The sequence below is a fragment of the Corvus kubaryi genome, unplaced genomic scaffold (genome assembly GCF_017639235.1).
Source record: "Corvus kubaryi isolate FWS band 111438036 unplaced genomic scaffold, C.kubaryi_AGA036_p1.0 136, whole genome shotgun sequence".
In the NCBI taxonomy this organism is placed as follows: Eukaryota; Metazoa; Chordata; class Aves; order Passeriformes; family Corvidae; genus Corvus; species Corvus kubaryi.
The window spans coordinates 11,125,205-11,142,189 of record NW_024580670.1 but is presented as its reverse complement, the minus strand read 5'-3'; the positions used below and the strand labels follow the sequence as shown (position 1 = coordinate 11,142,189).

The window sequence follows — 16,985 nt, the reverse complement described above, 5'->3', positions numbered from 1 at the left end:
CCAGGGGTGAAATCCTTTCATTAACTTCAGAAATTCATCCCTGTGCTTTAGATGCAAACTTGTCACTTCCCTCGTGGCTTTTAGCAGTGTTTAGGAGAGGTCATTGGAAGGATATTAATATTCTCCTTTATATTACTGGAAAGATTGTTAAAGGGTAATAATGAAATGGTGCTGCTTTGCTTTCCCTCTGGGTTACAGAGAGAAAAAGATGGTACATTGATATTAAAAGAGAGGATAAGTGTGATACAAATATAATTTGCAGCGAGACATGGCTCTGAGATTGTGTCATAGGCTGGGTTGTCATTATAAAACTTTCAGTGCAAGGTTCAAATCCTTTATAATGTCAGCAGGAGCTAAAATCAGAGTTAATGCCTTATTCAGAATTTTGGGATGTTTTTTTCTTCTATTGTGAAAAATGGATCCAGGTGCAAACCTTCGTTGGATGTTACTTTATTTCAGAGCTGGGCTATTAATTTTCCTACAGTTCTGGCTGCTACTTTAATTTTTATATAAACCATTTAGTTAGTCTAATTTAACGTTTTCTTTTTTGCCTTTGTGCCATGAACCTTATGAAGAGCCATATATAATGGTATGCAGGAGCTCCAGCATACGCTTTGCAAGGCAGTAGTGTGCTGCATGAGCAGTTTAAAACATAAATAAGCACACTGCTGTGAGCTCAGCTCTCCAGCTTTTATGAGCCTATCAAACTATAAATAAATGCTGTTCTCGATTCTCAGTTACACCGCAGCCTCTTTGAACTGCCCCAGTGCAAAGGGACTGTAAAGCAGATGGAAGTAGCTCACCAGGAATTTCCCCCAACCTCTGAGGGGAAAAAAAGCTACCTTGTAATTAGAGACATTATTTTGTCTGTATTTTTTGTCTGGGACATAGATTTTTCTTGTCTTTTCCCAGGGAATCTCCTCTTTCCATGCCGTGGTGGGAGGGTGGGAGCTGCAGGACCTGGCCCAGCAGAGGTCACAGCACCCAGTGTGGGGGGCACCTCCTGCATCCTCCTCTTCCTCCTCTGCTTTTTTTTTCTTTTTCTTTGCCTTAATGAGGCTGCCCTGCCTTCAGCCTGCCTCCCTTCAGGTGCTGAAAGGATCAGAGTTCAATCACATCAAAGAACCAGTGCCTCTGCCTATGAATTATTTGTGCTTTCTTTGTTACCAGTAAGCTGAGAAGCAAATCTGTTAATTGTATGCATTATGACATTTGGCTGACAGCCACAGTGAGGCAGAAATCAGCACCCAGATGATAATAATGTTATAATCTCAGGGTTTAATTATGAAGGCTGTGCTGGCATTTAAGATCAAGATTTTAAACCGTGCAAAAGATCTCACAGTGCTCGAAAAGGGCAAATAATAATGCTAATCTTGATACAAGGAAAAGGTATAATAAGATATATAAAGGAAGCTTCCAATGAATTATAGATGTTCCTATATCTATAGGATAATGGGAATCATTCTCTTAATTCTGACACCTGGAAAGATGCCAGAAGAAATTATTATGTGATTGAATTATAAGGATTTAGAGGGTAACAAGGTGATAAAAGCAGTTATAGCACCTATTTATCAAGAACAAAATGTGTCAATCCAATCTAATTTTCTTCATTTTTTCAGGGATAATAGGGGATAAATTAGATACTTTGTCTTAAGCCTACTGATATGGTCCTACGTGATATTATTGCAGACAAATTGTGATAAAATCCACAGACTCAATCAACATCAGTAAGGTGCCCAACTGGCTGAAAAAACAGATTCAAAGAATAGTTATTGGTGGTCAGGCTGGGAAGCATCTCTAGTCCGTGGCTGGAGATCTATGCTGAAAAGGTCACTCACAGTTTCAGGGAACACTTACTTTCTTGCTTTAACTCAGATATAATTTCTTGGATTAATTTCATCCATTCTGTCCAGATAAAATATACAGGCTTGTGGCAGAACATTAAGTGGGAGAACAACCAATTCTTTCTAGGAAATTTATGTTCATATGGGCATACAGGTAAGTGTCACTAAAAGATGGTTCTCTGTAACAATTATACATTTAGTGCTTGGATGTGTTTCAAGTATCACTGTATCTACCAGCAGCCAAGGTACCTTTCTGGATGTTTTCCATAGTCAGTTGCCAGTTACTTAGAGAATTAGGATTTTCAGGCTTTCAAAGGCATCTAATTAAGTTAAAAGCCCAGCTCCCGCTTTAGCTCACTGTGCAATGTAGGAACCGAAGGGTCTGCATCTTTTAAAGGTAAAACTTCAGACTTAAATAGCTTAGGGAGTTCTAAAAGATTTGCCAGATGATGGGGTCACCTTCTATTAAAGTTATAGAAAGAACCCTCCTTGCTCAGCCCTCTCAATCTCCCAGCATTAGCCCCATAGCAGGTACAGTTCAGGTGATCTGAACTGATTTACTCCTGGCAGGGAAGGAGGGATTTTGAGGTTTTGAAACTACAAACACTACAAATCAAATGACATCATTGGCCCACATAAGATAAAGTCTGACAATCCTTCTGAAAGAGATTTTAACTGTTCTTTTCCCTCCATCCCTGTGGCACCTTGTTTATTTTCACATGCCATCTGATACCGAGGAGCCCGAGTCAAGGCACTCTGAGGTCTCACTATATCCAAGCACCACAGGCCAGTTCCTGCTGGATGTGCTGCTAGGCAGGCTCGTGGGAGCTTTCTTAGCTGGTTACAGTCTGCAGGTGGTGCAAAAGGAGGCTCTCAGTGCAGGAAGACAGGCTGCTGACCTACAAGCTGCTCCTGTAGACGTAGGCAGCTGTGGCAGAATTGTGTTCCCCTGTGTGCATCCCTGCATAACTGCTGCTCCAAGCATCCCACTCCAGCACAGCCTGCAGTCATCTCCACTCAGACTGCAACAGACACAGCCTGGCCTTTCTGCAGAAGCCTCATTTTCCTTCTCATTTCATTGCTCTTAATTTAAAATATAAATAAAATGGGACTCAGCAATGTTCTCTGGGCTGGAAGAAACTTGGTACCTACCAGGGAGATTTTTTAAGCAGTCTGCAAAGCTTCAAAAACTGTGTTTGGGAGCATGATTGACCATTGGAGACCTGAAGATGCTTTGATCAGTTTTCAAAGCCTCTGGGTAGTTTATGATTCTGGAAAGATTTGACAGTTTGAGCTCCGTTTACTGCCAAGACAGAGGCCTAGATGTGGGATTGGATTAATATTGATCCTATCTCAGCAAATACCAGGCATATTTTTTTTCTTTAAACTGTTATAGATTCATGAAAAAAATCAAAGCAGCTGGAAATGAAAGACCCTATGGGCCATCGTTTCGAATATGCCTTCACCTGACTTAATCTTGCTCTGGCTCAAAGCTCAGTGAAGTCAGTCAAAAGAATCCCACAATTTAAGTAGAAAATTGATGCAGCTCTGTTAACAAACAAATGCCTATGAACAAATCCCAGTCTGAGCCAATTAGGTGCATTAATTGTATGAGAATAGAAGCTAAAGATATACATACCGAGCCCATTTCTTTTACAGTTCACATATGCAGATAATTTTTCTTACATATAAAAACCAACTGAAATGGCAAGGTGCTCATTCACAGAAGGAGGATGCACAAGTTTTTTACAATGACAAATGCCAGCAGAAGGAAAATGTATTTCTAAAATGCATTTCAGTAGCTCTTTAAGCAGCCTGACAAGGGTCTTAAGGGTTTCTCTTTTTGCATTTCTCTAAATATACTGGTGAGTATAGGAAAGGCTCACTTTCTGGAACAGTTCTATCATACAGTGTAAACAGGACTGTATCACAATTAAAAGAAACATTATTTAATAACTGTGCAAACTAGGCTATCTTTGCATTTTTACAACAGAAAAGAGTGTGAACTCTAATTGCTAATATTTACATAATTCTGGAGTGTGCACCCCTCTGGCGAGCAAATGCTAGTATGTAAAAACTTTAATAACCCCATCACTCAGCAGTGAAATTAGAATAAAGCACAAATTGTAAACCCTTCTAACTTGATGTCAGCATTCCAGTAGTTACTGTTTGAATCCAAATTTATCATTGAATTTCTTCAGTTCCAATTTCAATCGCTACCAAGCAAATATCTGGGTATGTCCACATTCACAGAAAGGAAAATTCAGAGCAACCCATGGCAGCAACACAACACCACCTCCAAAATGGCCCCTGCACTGACACACACATTGAATACCTCCTAAATCTGCTATCTCCACTGAACCCTCATATTGAAAATGTTCATCCCTTTGATGGCAGGCATCAGTCCCAGGCACATACAGATACCCAGATGGAAGAAGCAAGAGTTTCTCCGAGCTTCCTATCTGGAAGCAAGTCCAGATGTTTGCAGGTTTGTGGAGTATTCAAACCACCCCGCCATGCACAGACGTCAGGCACTGAAATTTCTGCGTCCACGGGCTGATCCTGTTTTCACACTGCTGACAAACCCCATTTAGCTGCCAACAGACCCCAAGTTAGATGTTGATCAATGGTTCCTGTGCTAACTTTGTAATTAATCCCTTACACTTCCTTTGTGAACTGAACAGCAGGCACTGTAAGGAACAGAGATAGCTCAGTTTTGGCACCAGCAGTGGGTCCTAAAGCCTCCTCCCCCTGCTGCTGCCTTGCAGCTGGCCCTGTGTTTATGCTCCTCTGCAGCACCTTTAAGGGTTCCCCAAGACAAACATTCAGGTATCCCTGCCCACAAGTTTCCCACGCACCCAGCAACCCAAAGCAAGCTTGGCCCTGGTGATTCCACATTGCCCATCTGTCCCAACACCAAACACCCTTCCCTTTCCTGTTCCGAGTGCGGATGGGATTTAAATGTACCTTTCCGACGCTGGGAGCAGCAAGGGCCTGTGAGAGTGCATGGGAGAGGGAAGCAGAGCTCTGACACAGCAGCACAGAGCTCCTGGTGAGCAGTGAGGTGCCAGGGCTATAAATAGCCTGCACTGGGCTCCTGGCTGGGATGAGGAGCTGCTCTAATGTCAGGCACAGGGGCACATTAGGACGCAGCCGACTGGCGCTGGTGCCATTCTCCTTCCCCCTGTCCGTGTGCTGCCTGCCCTGCTGCAGGCCATGCACTGTGCCAGGGAGCAGCAGGCTCTCCTCTGGGGTGGTGCAGCCACAGCTGGTGTTGGTGACCACTTCAGGAATCATGTCCCCCACAGACCTTGCACAGAAGAGGGCACATCTCTGGGTGGCAGCTGTTCCTGGGTGGCTGGAGCAGTTCCAGCATCAGAACACCCACCGGCGTCTGAGGCCTGGGTACCCAATCACAGCAGATGCTGTTGCTTCCTGACCCTATCCAAGTCATTCCCAAAACCAAGGCCACTGTCTCCAAAGCTGATAGAAATTTTCCCAAACTAATCCTCCTGCCCTTTTGTTAGACCACCAAGAGCTGAAGCTGTACACAAAAAAAGGATTGCTGACCAAATTGAAGTGTTATCTGTATATTTTACAGCTATCTTCTTGTTTGTGCTGGTGTAGATCAGAAACAGATCCACTAAATTGGACCAGAATAGTGGGGCTCCACTGATGTACATCTTGTACTCTGAAAATTAAAGAGGAACAGAGAGGACCTTAATATACTATTTTTATTTCCATATGTTTAAGCAAAGATGGAAAAAAGATTAAGCAGTATTTAGGGTTATAAAATAGATTAATGTTGAGCCAATACTTTTGGTTGAGAAAGACATTAAGGGGTTTTCAGACTGTTCTTTTTAAAATGGCATTAATTTATTTATTCACCATACTAATTGGTTGATTGATCGTAATAGCTTCTGAGAAAATTGAAAATTAAATGTATTTCCTTACCTACATTTTTAGTCTGATGATTTTATTACACAGTTTTTCTAAAAGCCATAGAGGAAGTGTGCAGAAACATTCAACTGCTAATAGCAGTTTGTTGGGTTTAGAGGGAAAATTAAAGTTCATCATTTTAAAAGCATATTTCATAGCATTTGTGAACAAAACTAAGAAAAAAAATCCCAGTGATTAAAGTTTATTCATGTCAGAGAATTCGATAGATCAGATTATAAAGAAATACATTGTCTAAACTCCCAGACTGTTCTTATTAAAGGTTCAGATTTATCTTAGAAATAAAAATACCCAATCTGATACCACAACTTTCACAGAAGCCAAGATAGAACGGTGCACTGGTGAAATGCCACAGCTGTGACCAAAATGGATATATCCCCTAAATTGCCCTGTTCTCCTCTAACTTGGAACAATTTATAGTATGGTGCTGCTTAACAATGGAGCATTTATGTAGTTAATTTTATTTAGATGAAACCAGTCCTCTATCACAACAATAATCATGTTTCCTTTATGGGTGCATTTCTTCTGATAATTTCTATAATGAGCCTGTTTCACAAAACCACTAACACTAACACTTTTAGAGCAAATTTCTCTTTATTGCTCATGAAATTCCGAGTATTTCTCTTGTGCTTCACTGAATTAACTGGGACACCCTGTCATGCAGTGGGGCAACCCCCAGGCACTTCATGATGTCACAAATGGAGTGTGTGCCCCCCATATTTTTGCTGGAATTAAAAGCTTTTAATGCTGCAAGCCAAGCCTGTTTTCACCTTCTTCATGTAATTAAGTCATAATCCTTTCTTTCTGATATCATTATCTGTTGTCATGGTGATTTTTATTATAAAAATGAATGGCTGAGATGTGGGCGAAGACAAGTTTTTCCTGAACTTTGTTAAGTTAATGCCAAAGGGAAGAGTATCTGTGATAACAAATGTTGAGTTTTTAGCTGATCTTTTAGCACAGTGTATTTTAAAACAATGAAAAGGAGTAGGCATCAGAGACAGAAAAGGCACATTTGATGCAAATATATCAGTGTTTAGGAAATATGTGTTGAATTTAATGTTTTAGAACAGTGTCTGCATGACACCAGTCATACAGTACATTCTGGTGCTGCAGGAGCAAAGACATTCCTTTCTAAATCTCAACTGATAGTGATTCACTTAATGGCAAAATAGCACTTTTTAAAGGAGAAACTCTGACCAGTTTCCAAGCGTGTGTTCATCACTGTCCAGACTTTGAGAACAGCTACACAACAGTCTCACTTCACCCAAAAGCAGGACACCTGTTCTGGTGGGTGGGTGCACACAAAGTGTCCGTGGGTGAAGCTTTGCTGTGGTTTGCCATGAGCAGGACCATGAGCCACAGTCAGTTCTAGCTGAACTTCAGAGGAGACATACATCAGCTCTGTTAAACTCTGGCTGGCATCAGGACAGGGTTTTTCTTTTCTGCCACTGAAACATTGCAACTGAGGTTCTGAGCTGAACCCATCTCCTGTGTCGCTCTTGCCATGGTTCAGAGCAGAACCTCATTCTCTGCTGAAAAATACCATTACATGATGGCACATCATCATGGCTCACGAGAGGAGACCCTCATGCTTGGTCACTCCATGCCCATGGGTGCCTCCCCAGCATGGCCATTGCTCTTCCCATCTCCCATCTCAGCAGTTTCTCAGGGCTCCTCAACCTCTTTTCCTGGAGAGTGAGGCAGCCTCTGGTTTGCCAGCTGGTACCTCAGGTTTGCTTTATTTCCCACGTGAGTAGTTCTGGCGTGTTCATTCACCCACGTGGCACCAGCCGTGTGTGGAGGTGCCTCCAGGCTCAGCCAACGCACCGGCCGATGGCACCGGCACCGCTCGTGCCACAGCTGCTCCCTGCTCCCAGCACATCCTGCATGGGCAGCTTTGGCATCTCCTGGCTGGGCAGAGAGTCCGAGTGCCTTCAGCCCTCAGAGTGGGTGTGGACCACATTACAATGGTTGCTCTACAAAGGGTGCTTCTTCCATTTGTTGTCAGAACCAGTAGGGATGTTTCAGTTATCGTCTGTATAAACAGTGCCTGTTCGGATACATGGGGAGAAAAAAACCCCAGAAATACAGAGATTTCAGGTTTAATTGTATTATCTATTCTCTTATGCCAGTCCAGATACACTACTGATTTGGGTTTCTTTTTCTTGGGGTTAGTGTTGACCTTTAGAGCAGACCAAGGGCAATCTCCAGCTCGCCTGTGACCACAGGTCTGGGAGGCAGCACCCTGCAGCCCCTCTGAATTGAAATCTCTTTCTGGCTCTGTCAACTGATTCCCAGGTTGCCTGATAGATAATGTGGCATGCCAGCCACCCGCTGCTTTTCCATTTAAATAAATGAGAAAGTTGTGGTTAAATTAACACTCCAGCAGAGGTAATAAGGACCAACTCAGCAGCTGGCATGATGTATGCAAATTGCAGTTTCACACATTAGGAGCTAGATGTTGCTTAATTTGTAGGTCTTTCTGTCTTTTAAATGAAACAGCCTCCATCAAGTTAGGCAATCTTAAAACAAAAGGCAAAAGAAACCCCGAAAGTCAACCCCTCACCAGTGCTTCTAACTGCACCTACAGTTTTTCTTCTGCGGTTTTCCTCCTGAGCCCCAATAAACAATTATTACTGAGTTACACTGCACTGCTGGGTGCTTTTAGGCAAAATATCTGCTGATTTCCAAAGGACAGCCTGATTAAGGAGGTACTGCCAGCCCTTTGGTATAAACAGAAACCTCATTTAATTTGCAGTGGTGCCACAATCCAGAGGCTCAACATCCATCAGGGCTTTCTCCTCTGGAAATGAAACTGTAACAGAGCAAAAGAAGAGCTGTGATAGCTGCCAGTTAATCAGACAGCAGGAACAGGCTGATAGGAGAGCCCTTTTTCTCCTTTTAGATCAGTAGAGATGGGAATGGATATGCAAAGGAGCATGTAACTGGATGGGGTTTTTTGGAAAGGTTGGTGTGTACATTAGTTTTAATGCTCCTTAATCTAAGAAAATTATGGATGTAACTGTGTTAGAGTCAAAAGATTTCTAAATGGACACCAAATCTGAAACTCAGTCAGGGAAGTGCGTCCTCAGAACAGCAGAACTTGGGGCTATTATGGCCACAGAAGATAGGAATAATTAATGTTCCTCAGTGTGTGCTCTGTGAGAAGAAGCAAAATATTAAAACATTCTGAATGAAATTTTAGCTGGCTCAGAAATGTGCAGCCTCTGGATATAAGGCTAAAAAAATACTTGAAACTCACACAGTCTTTTCCAGGTTTTATTCAGAAAGGCAGAGGTTTCATCCTAAAACAAATCCCATCGACATGATTTAGGGATTTGCCTGTCCTTTTTGCTCCTCTGACTTATGTGGTCAGTTCGCAAAAGCTATTGCTACAGGTCTTTGAGTACCTTTGGAGGAGATTCTCTTTCCTCTGCTCTTGTCACCAACCCCTCCATGCTCTATTCCTGTTCCTGGATGTCATCTTCTTAGCCTTCACCTTACCTAGGGATACCTTAGTGGCCCCTGGCATCCCATTAACAAAGAAATAACAGGAACATGCCCTGTCTAGTCATTACTTGGCTGCAAGTGTTGAAACACACTCTCACAAGCAAATGCAAGATTAAAAGCCACAATGAATTTGTGGACCAGAAACACTTAGACTATAACCAAAACACAGGGTCTGAGAGTGATTCCCAGTTCTCAGAAGTGAATGCATGGTCAGGCTGGTTTCCAGCTCCCTGCTGCAGGCAGAGCTGGCAGGTACCTCCTCCCCATCGCTCTGACTTCTCAAGGAAAGGAAATCTGAGCAGTCAGGTGGGAGGAGAGCTGCAGCCTGCCCTGAACTGAGCTATTGGAGACAGGGATTGAGGGGAAAGTCCCAAGTGCCTCCATTCTGCTCTTCAGATGCAGTCTCACCAAACCTGGGTGCTTTATTGTTCAGAACACCAAAGAAGACTGCAGTTCTGTCTGCTCTGACTCTGTCACTCAGTACAAGCCCCTGCCACTCTCTTTGGTCTTTGTCTCTCATTGCTGACTTGGCATAATGATGATTTCCTACCAGTCTGAGAGATTAATTAGCATTTACTAAGCTGCAGGGCCTGCTTGCCAATTGTGCAAATACATGTTTGTGTATTCCAATAAATTCAGCATTTGCTGCAGGCCCCCCCCTCCCCCCCAGCCTGGGACACAATGGAGCCACCAAAATTTTTTTTTGACAATATAATTTTAAAAGAGCATTGATCTTCTGATAAACAGAGGCAGTAACTCTGAGAGACACAGACTGCTCCCATCATGGGTATGAGGCATTTGTCCCTAAAGTGGTATGAAGATGATGTTGGTTTGTACATGTCCAGTCCTGAGTGCTGAGCTGGAGGAGTTTCCTCTCTCCCATTCCCATGCTGTCCCAAAGGTGACTGGGATTTGTAAAGTAGCACTGAAGCTCCAAGCCACATGATGAAGCTCTGTACCAGAGACACACAGACAGCCTGAACTGTCTGTCCAACCCTGGGTGTCAAGGTAACTGGGGACAGATGGTCTCAGCAGGAGCATGGAGGAAGGACCACCAGCAGGGCCTTACCCTCACAGCCCTCAGGAAATGGGGCACATCCTGACAGGCTGGGCACCAGATATCCTCCTTCACCCTGTGATCTGAGTCACCAGGCTGCAGCTTTGTGAGTTCACCTCTGAGGGTTCTCATGAATTAGGAGGTAAAAACATGGAAAGATCTGCAATATCACCACCATTTTACTTGCCCACTTACACTTGCCCATAAACATGCAGCTGATTTTGCTCAAACCTTGCGGCTCACCATAGTGGTTTATCCTAGAGCAGCATATAAACAGGAATTGGGATCCTTCAAAAAAAGTAACATTTCTTCTACTTCTGTTCAGAAAAAAAAAAGGATGAAGAAATGTAGCATCTTCCAAGCTACATCCCATGTGGCAATCTTCCAAACCTCTTTCCATATGTTCCTAAGTGTTGAAAGCCCAAATGTTCCCTATCTTGCTGCCAAATTCTCTGCCTCAATCCAAAAGGCTCTTACAATACAGTTGGGTATTGTCTAGTGGAAAAAATCCCCTCAGATAAATTGATAATTAAAAATATATTTGATCATCAGATAGATATGAATGGCCAAGGGGTGCTGTGCTGAATGAATCATTCATGCTCACATATTTCAAAGCAGAAGGATATCTTTCTGATCTTAATGGAGTTGCCCCAGAAATCCTTAATTGTTACAGAACATATTGCTGAAGAGATTTGAAACTGGGAGCAGAGGAGGAGGCAGATGAGCCACAGCAGAGAGCTGCACTGCCGGGTGCAGTCTGGGGAATGTGTCTGGCTGGCTGCAGAGGGAGGCTTTGGACTCCGACAGACAGCGATGGATTGGTCTCAATTCTGTCTCATTTCAGACTGAGCCCCATAAAACTAAGGCTAGGGATTTACCCTTGTTTAAAACCAAAGCATAGCTGCTGCTGTAATCCCATCCCTGCAGGTGCTGGGGTGCTGGGCAGAGGTCTCGGGATGGGACTGAGGCCACATGTGTTGGTCGGTGCATCTCATACACATTTCATAGCACAGGAGGGAAAGAGAGACTCTCCAGCTCAGGTGCTGAATGTTGCAGCCCCCCATCTGCTGTCTTCTTCCTCAAAACCTCCCAAGATCTAGGAATGATGGAACTTCATGTGGATATCTCCGTCCAGGAGCTGTCCTTCCTCTTGTGTCTGAAAGTGTAGCATCTCCAAACCTTAGTTGCCACTTAAAAACTTACTGCAACTCCAGAGGAGGTTCAGTAACGCACCAGAAAAAGTCAACAACGGTAAACAACCAACACATGCTGGTGTCAGAGCATAGTACTGTGGGTTGGAAGGATCCCATCTGCAAGAGTGCAGGAATCCCCTCCAACAGGTCTGCAACAGGAATATGAACTGACATTATGAGTCCACAGCAGCTGCAGGTGCCCCTGACTCCACAGCACAAACAAAACCACAGAAACCTTTGCTACATGAGAGTCAGCGACTGTAGCCAAGATACAATGGATAACTTGTGTTGGAGGAGACAGGATGAGGGTTGAGGGATGAACTCTCAGATACGGTAACTTGTAACGTTATTAACAGTTCATGCTACTAATTTACAATGAGATCAAATGAAGGGTGTTGATGGCCTTGGGGATTGAAGACATCCATCTCTAAAGGCTCTGGTAACAATCCCTTGTGGTCCTGAGATTGTCCAAGAAGCGCTGCCATCTCGTATAGGAGATACTTTGGGATGCTTTGTCCCCTTTTTCACCTCAATGCTTCTCATTTGACTTCTCCTTTCCGTGCACCCCTGGGTCAGTTACCACATGCATTCATTCAGCCTAGGAGGAAAATCAGTGAGTGTGCTTTTCTGCACTAGAAGGTATAAAGTAATTGGAACTGTAAAGATTAAATAACCGAGAGGGAACAGTTATGAACCACATGCAAACAGTAATGAGTGTGGTGCTTAGTACAGAATAGGTCACGTGTGGTTTCGTGGTATTAGGGCACAACACTGAGCACAACTGGGCCTTAGTTCTGTTGGTCACCTGGTGCTAACACAGTAAAAGAGCCCTCCCAGGAGCGAGCAGTGTATTTGGGATAAGGTTTCTGCAAGACATTAAGGTCCTGCCTAACACCTAAACCAGGATGGCAGAGTATCTGCTACAGTTCTTTTGTTGTTCCATAGCACAATGCTTATTTTTTCTGCAACATGTATTTCTCACTAGGGATACTCTTTATTTTCTCTGGTACTACTCCCACTTTGCATCAGTGTGAGCAAGAGCAGGATCAGGCCTTCAGTTAAATAACTAATGCAGCTGTTTTGCTGAACCAGCTTCCTGGTTGGGAAATGTATCCAGTCAGCTGTGGATAACAAACCCCAGTAATAGAGATTTCAAAGATTTCATACATTAATTTTTTTTTCTTAATGTTTGAAGAGTTACTTTTCTTATGAAATCTGTTAGGCAGATGTTAGGAAGTAATTACTGTACATGAATCAGAAGGAAAATGCACATCTTATATTGAACATGAGTGGACTGAGTACAGAAACTGATGATAGATGAAAAAAAAGCTAAAATATATGAGTGAAATATGCCAGAATTTGCCTCGGGATTATAAGGAAGAAGGAGCACAAGGCAAGCTCCTCTCATGAGTCATGTGTTCATTGTCATTCCAAAACAAGCAGCCCACTTTTTATCAACAGCAGAACCATACTCACCATCCATGGAGAGAAGCTGGCCCTGGCTGGGCAGGGAGAGCTCCCATCAACACCTAACATCTAATAGCTTTCCAGGCAACTGCATTGTGTCCAGTGTGGTGGACAGAACTCAAACATCACAAAACTAAAACACTGTTAAGTATCCCAAAGTATCCTTAGATCATGGAGCACATGAATATGGCTGATAGGACTGATCTTATCAGTTAAACTCCTGTCTCTGTGTACAGATATATTGTAATTTTTAAATATAAATACAAGCAATCTTCAAATGATGGTGTCAGAAGTAATAACACCAGGAAAATAGTACAGAAAGCAAAATTGTAGGGAAAATGCTGCCCTGATGAGTAGAAAAAATGTTGCCTTGAAGAATGCAATTGTCCAGGCTGTGGTTTTGTCCAGGCCACAATGTCCCATACATTTACAAACCTAGGCAATCTTCAATGACTGAAAAAGTTGCTGCTTCCACTATACACAGTGCTCTGATGGACAGATTTTGAGATGAGATGGGAGTTAGTAATGGTATAATTGGGTAAACAAAATCAGGAGCATTAATAATGGATTCTGCCCTCAGCTTGCCTCCAGGATTGAGCCCTACTTTTCTCTGCCCTGATTTCTCCCATGTAAAATACAAAAATCATTCTTCCTTTCTGAAGTACTTTAAAATCTCAGGTTCAAAGTACTATGTTAGAGTTAAATAAAATATCTCTACAACTTATAATAAAGATACTGTATGTCTTTTTCCATCACTAGCAGTTAATGCCCTTCAGAGATGGGGCTTCTGTAATTACATTTATGTTGCAGTGTGGCTGGAGCAACTGAGGCCTTGATCAAGGAAATGATTCACCAGTACCATGAAAGCTGCCTTAAGATGCTTTTTAGGGACATAGACCAGACCTTTAGATTGTGCTTATTGTCACACATAGAGTCACTTTCATTTAAAATACAAATTTCACATCAGTAACTACAGCCTTCTGAACTCCATCCCAGAGTCTATAACCTATAAACACCATAAACAGGTATGTTACAAAGGGAGCCTTTAAAATTACAAGCCACACAGAATGTTTAATATTTCAAGTCTAATTTACGACACAAAACCTAATTTGGAAAAATGCTATGAGAGCATCGGGGTTGGGTGCATTTTAGAGCAGCATTTGTCATAAAAAAGAGCTTGAACATTCGGGTTGCCAAGGCAGAAACAAGCACCACAGACTCATTTTACCCTTATGGGGATTCATCAAGGTTGTGCAGTGCAGCTGTTGTCTTAGTAAAAGAAACTATCGGCCCCTGGCTGAAGGAAACAGAAACGTAATTATGTTATGATGAGCTGGAAAACATGCAAAGAAAAATTGGAATGCAGAGCATGATAAATGATGCTTTGTCAATTGCAAAGCAGCAAGAAAAGCAGGGGGCAGCCAATGCTTCCAGTGCAGCTACCAAAATAAAGCACCACTCTAACCATGGCAGGGTAGTGGCAGCTTCTGGCTGTAGGATTTAGTCCCGGTGCAATAATGCTGGGTTTGTAGAGCCGATTATGCAGTCAGCCTCAGGAATAGAAATGAGAAGAGAAATGGTCAGGTACTCCTCAAAATTGAGACCATAATTCCTGCTAGTCAATATTTATAGGTCATCTTATTCTGGTTTTTATGCATATTAAAATTCAAAGGTTTGGACCTTTTCCTTCAGGTCCTTCCTTTTGATTATGTTTTCTGCCCCCAAAACCCTGTTCTTACCAAGGTGACCAACATTTTATGAGCATTACTATGGCCACTTGCAAGGAAATGCCATTCTTTAAAAAAACTCTTTAAGCTGTCTGTGCTCACATTGACAAGGGCAGGATTTCCCTTCAAGTGCTGCAGCAAAATGCTTGTCTAGGATATAAACCACTGAAGTTCATTCTAGTGATGTGAATAAATCCAGAGGGAAAACTGGACTAATTATATACCAGTACAGGAAACTTTTATTTAGAAACTGCAAAGATAAAATGGGACAAATGTCTAAAGAAAACCTCTAAATAAAGGGGACAATGAATAAAAACAACCCAAACCAACCCAGCTGAGGGGTTTTTGGTAGGGGCTGCAATGCCCACATGCAGCCCTCATTCAGCAGAGCTGAGGCTGTGCCCTCTAGTGCTGGCCACCCGCAGAACTGAGCTGAAACACCACTGCTGAGCCTGTGCACTTCCAGACCTCTATAAAAACCTATTTATTCCCAAGGCAGAGCTATTCTTGAGCAAAAAGGCTGCTAGAATAACTCCATCAACCTTCCTCCTATGGAAAAAAGCTCTAGGGCAGAATTTCCACTCTCATTTTGAATTTCCTGCCTTTGGAGGATGCCTTCTTTTTCATACTAAGAATGTCTCAGAATCTGGTATTAATAATCTTGGTGGGGTTTTTAATAAAAAAAACCCAAACAAAAACCAAATGAACCACCCAACAAAATGTGTATTGCTTCTGTAATTAAAAACAACCAGTTCTCAAATTAGCATCTATGTAGGATAGGTCATCTTCTATACATCAGTTTAAAAGGCTGAAACCGATATTCAATTACTGTATTTTTAAGTGTGTGTTTTTTGCCCTGTTAGGTAAGGAGCATGGGCAAGATACTAATCAATCCACTCATACAGTAACTGTTTGCAAGTCACAGATTTGTGACTTCTCATGACAGCATGATTTGCAAATTTTTATTACCTACAAAAACTTAGGACTGTTTTAAACACTGATTATTTTCATTTACATGGTAAAATTACTTTATTATCTGACTGTAGTTTACATCTAGGGGTATTAAGCCACTTGTGTCTTTAAAAATATTATTCCTCCTGACTGGGGAAGGTGAGATTACTGAGGGGCAACAAATCAGTGGAAGCCTGCAAAAAATTTCTGTGAGTATTCCCTGTGCTTACCCTTCAACCTTTCTCCATTTCACACTAATTTGTGAGGAGGTCCATATGGCTGTAGAATTTTGCAGAACAATATTGAGCTACCTATAATTTCTCCTGACATTGTGAAGATTAACCTGATCAATACAATATCTTCCTCTAGCATTTGCTTCCTCAATCTGGTTTGCCTGACACCAAGCTTCTTTTTTGGCTGCATGACATTAAAATAGGAGGAAAATGAAAACAGTTCATCCCAGCCCCCGCTTCTGCCTCATCCCATACATGTCTTATTCAGGAATACCAACAGGCAAGCAAAGGCAGATTACAGAAATAAGTAAAGGTGAATGACTGGACTCTGTCTAGGGATTAATAATAAAAAAAACCCAGCCAAAGAGAAGGGCAAATCCAAATTAATTACTCTAAACTGACAGCTTTAGTGGAATTGGCTTCTTTGCTTTGCACTTGATTTCAATTCTTCCTCTTCATGCTTCATTTCCCATCATTTCCCACATGTTCTCTTGCTTGTGCTGTCTGTTGCTCTCTCCAGCTGCTCCCTGACTACTGTAACTTCCAGCATTTTTCTGGTTTTGCAGCAGATTCTTCCATAACCACATATTCCTTATACATTTTATTATTCCGTCCTCCTCCTCTGATATTTTTTTCCTCCTTCTTGTCAGCAAAAGTTCACTTTGTGGTCCTGGTGAGCAGAATCCCAAATGGTTTAGCACCCACAGCCTATCAAATCTACTTCTCAAACAAAAACACTGCTTTAAAATTTAGGAACATGGTGTCATCAACAAGAGCAGAAGGATCTCACACAGTCTATTTATCTTTGCATGCCAACAGGATGGGATCCATTAAAAATTCATTTTGGGAACAAAAGCCTAACTGCAAAGAAATCCTGTGTTGCTCCCTTACCGTACTATCAGAGCTACACAGCAGCCTGCTGTGCTCTCTCCCATCATCCTTCCCTTCCCTTCCCATCATCCTTCCCTTCCCATCATCCTTCCCTTCCCTTCCCTTCCCTTCCCTTCCCTTCCCTTCCCTTCCCTTCCCTTCCCTTCCCTTCG

General features: G+C 42.4%; 2 protein-coding genes across 4 annotated transcripts in view; one reads left to right on the top strand and one right to left on the bottom strand.

Annotated features, from left to right (window-relative positions):
- The window catches only part of KBTBD12 (kelch repeat and BTB domain containing 12), a 41,642-nt gene extending 36,084 nt beyond the window's left edge, over nucleotides 1-5,558 (bottom strand). The window contains exon 1 of the mRNA XM_042016960.1: nucleotides 4,812-5,558. The gene's annotated coding sequence lies outside the window, so the exon portion shown is untranslated. The remainder of the gene's footprint in view (nucleotides 1-4,811) is intronic.
- MGLL (monoglyceride lipase) overlaps nucleotides 1-16,985 on the top strand; it is a 101,156-nt gene that overhangs the window by 20,127 nt on the left and 64,044 nt on the right. The gene's annotated exons all lie outside the window — the stretch shown is intronic.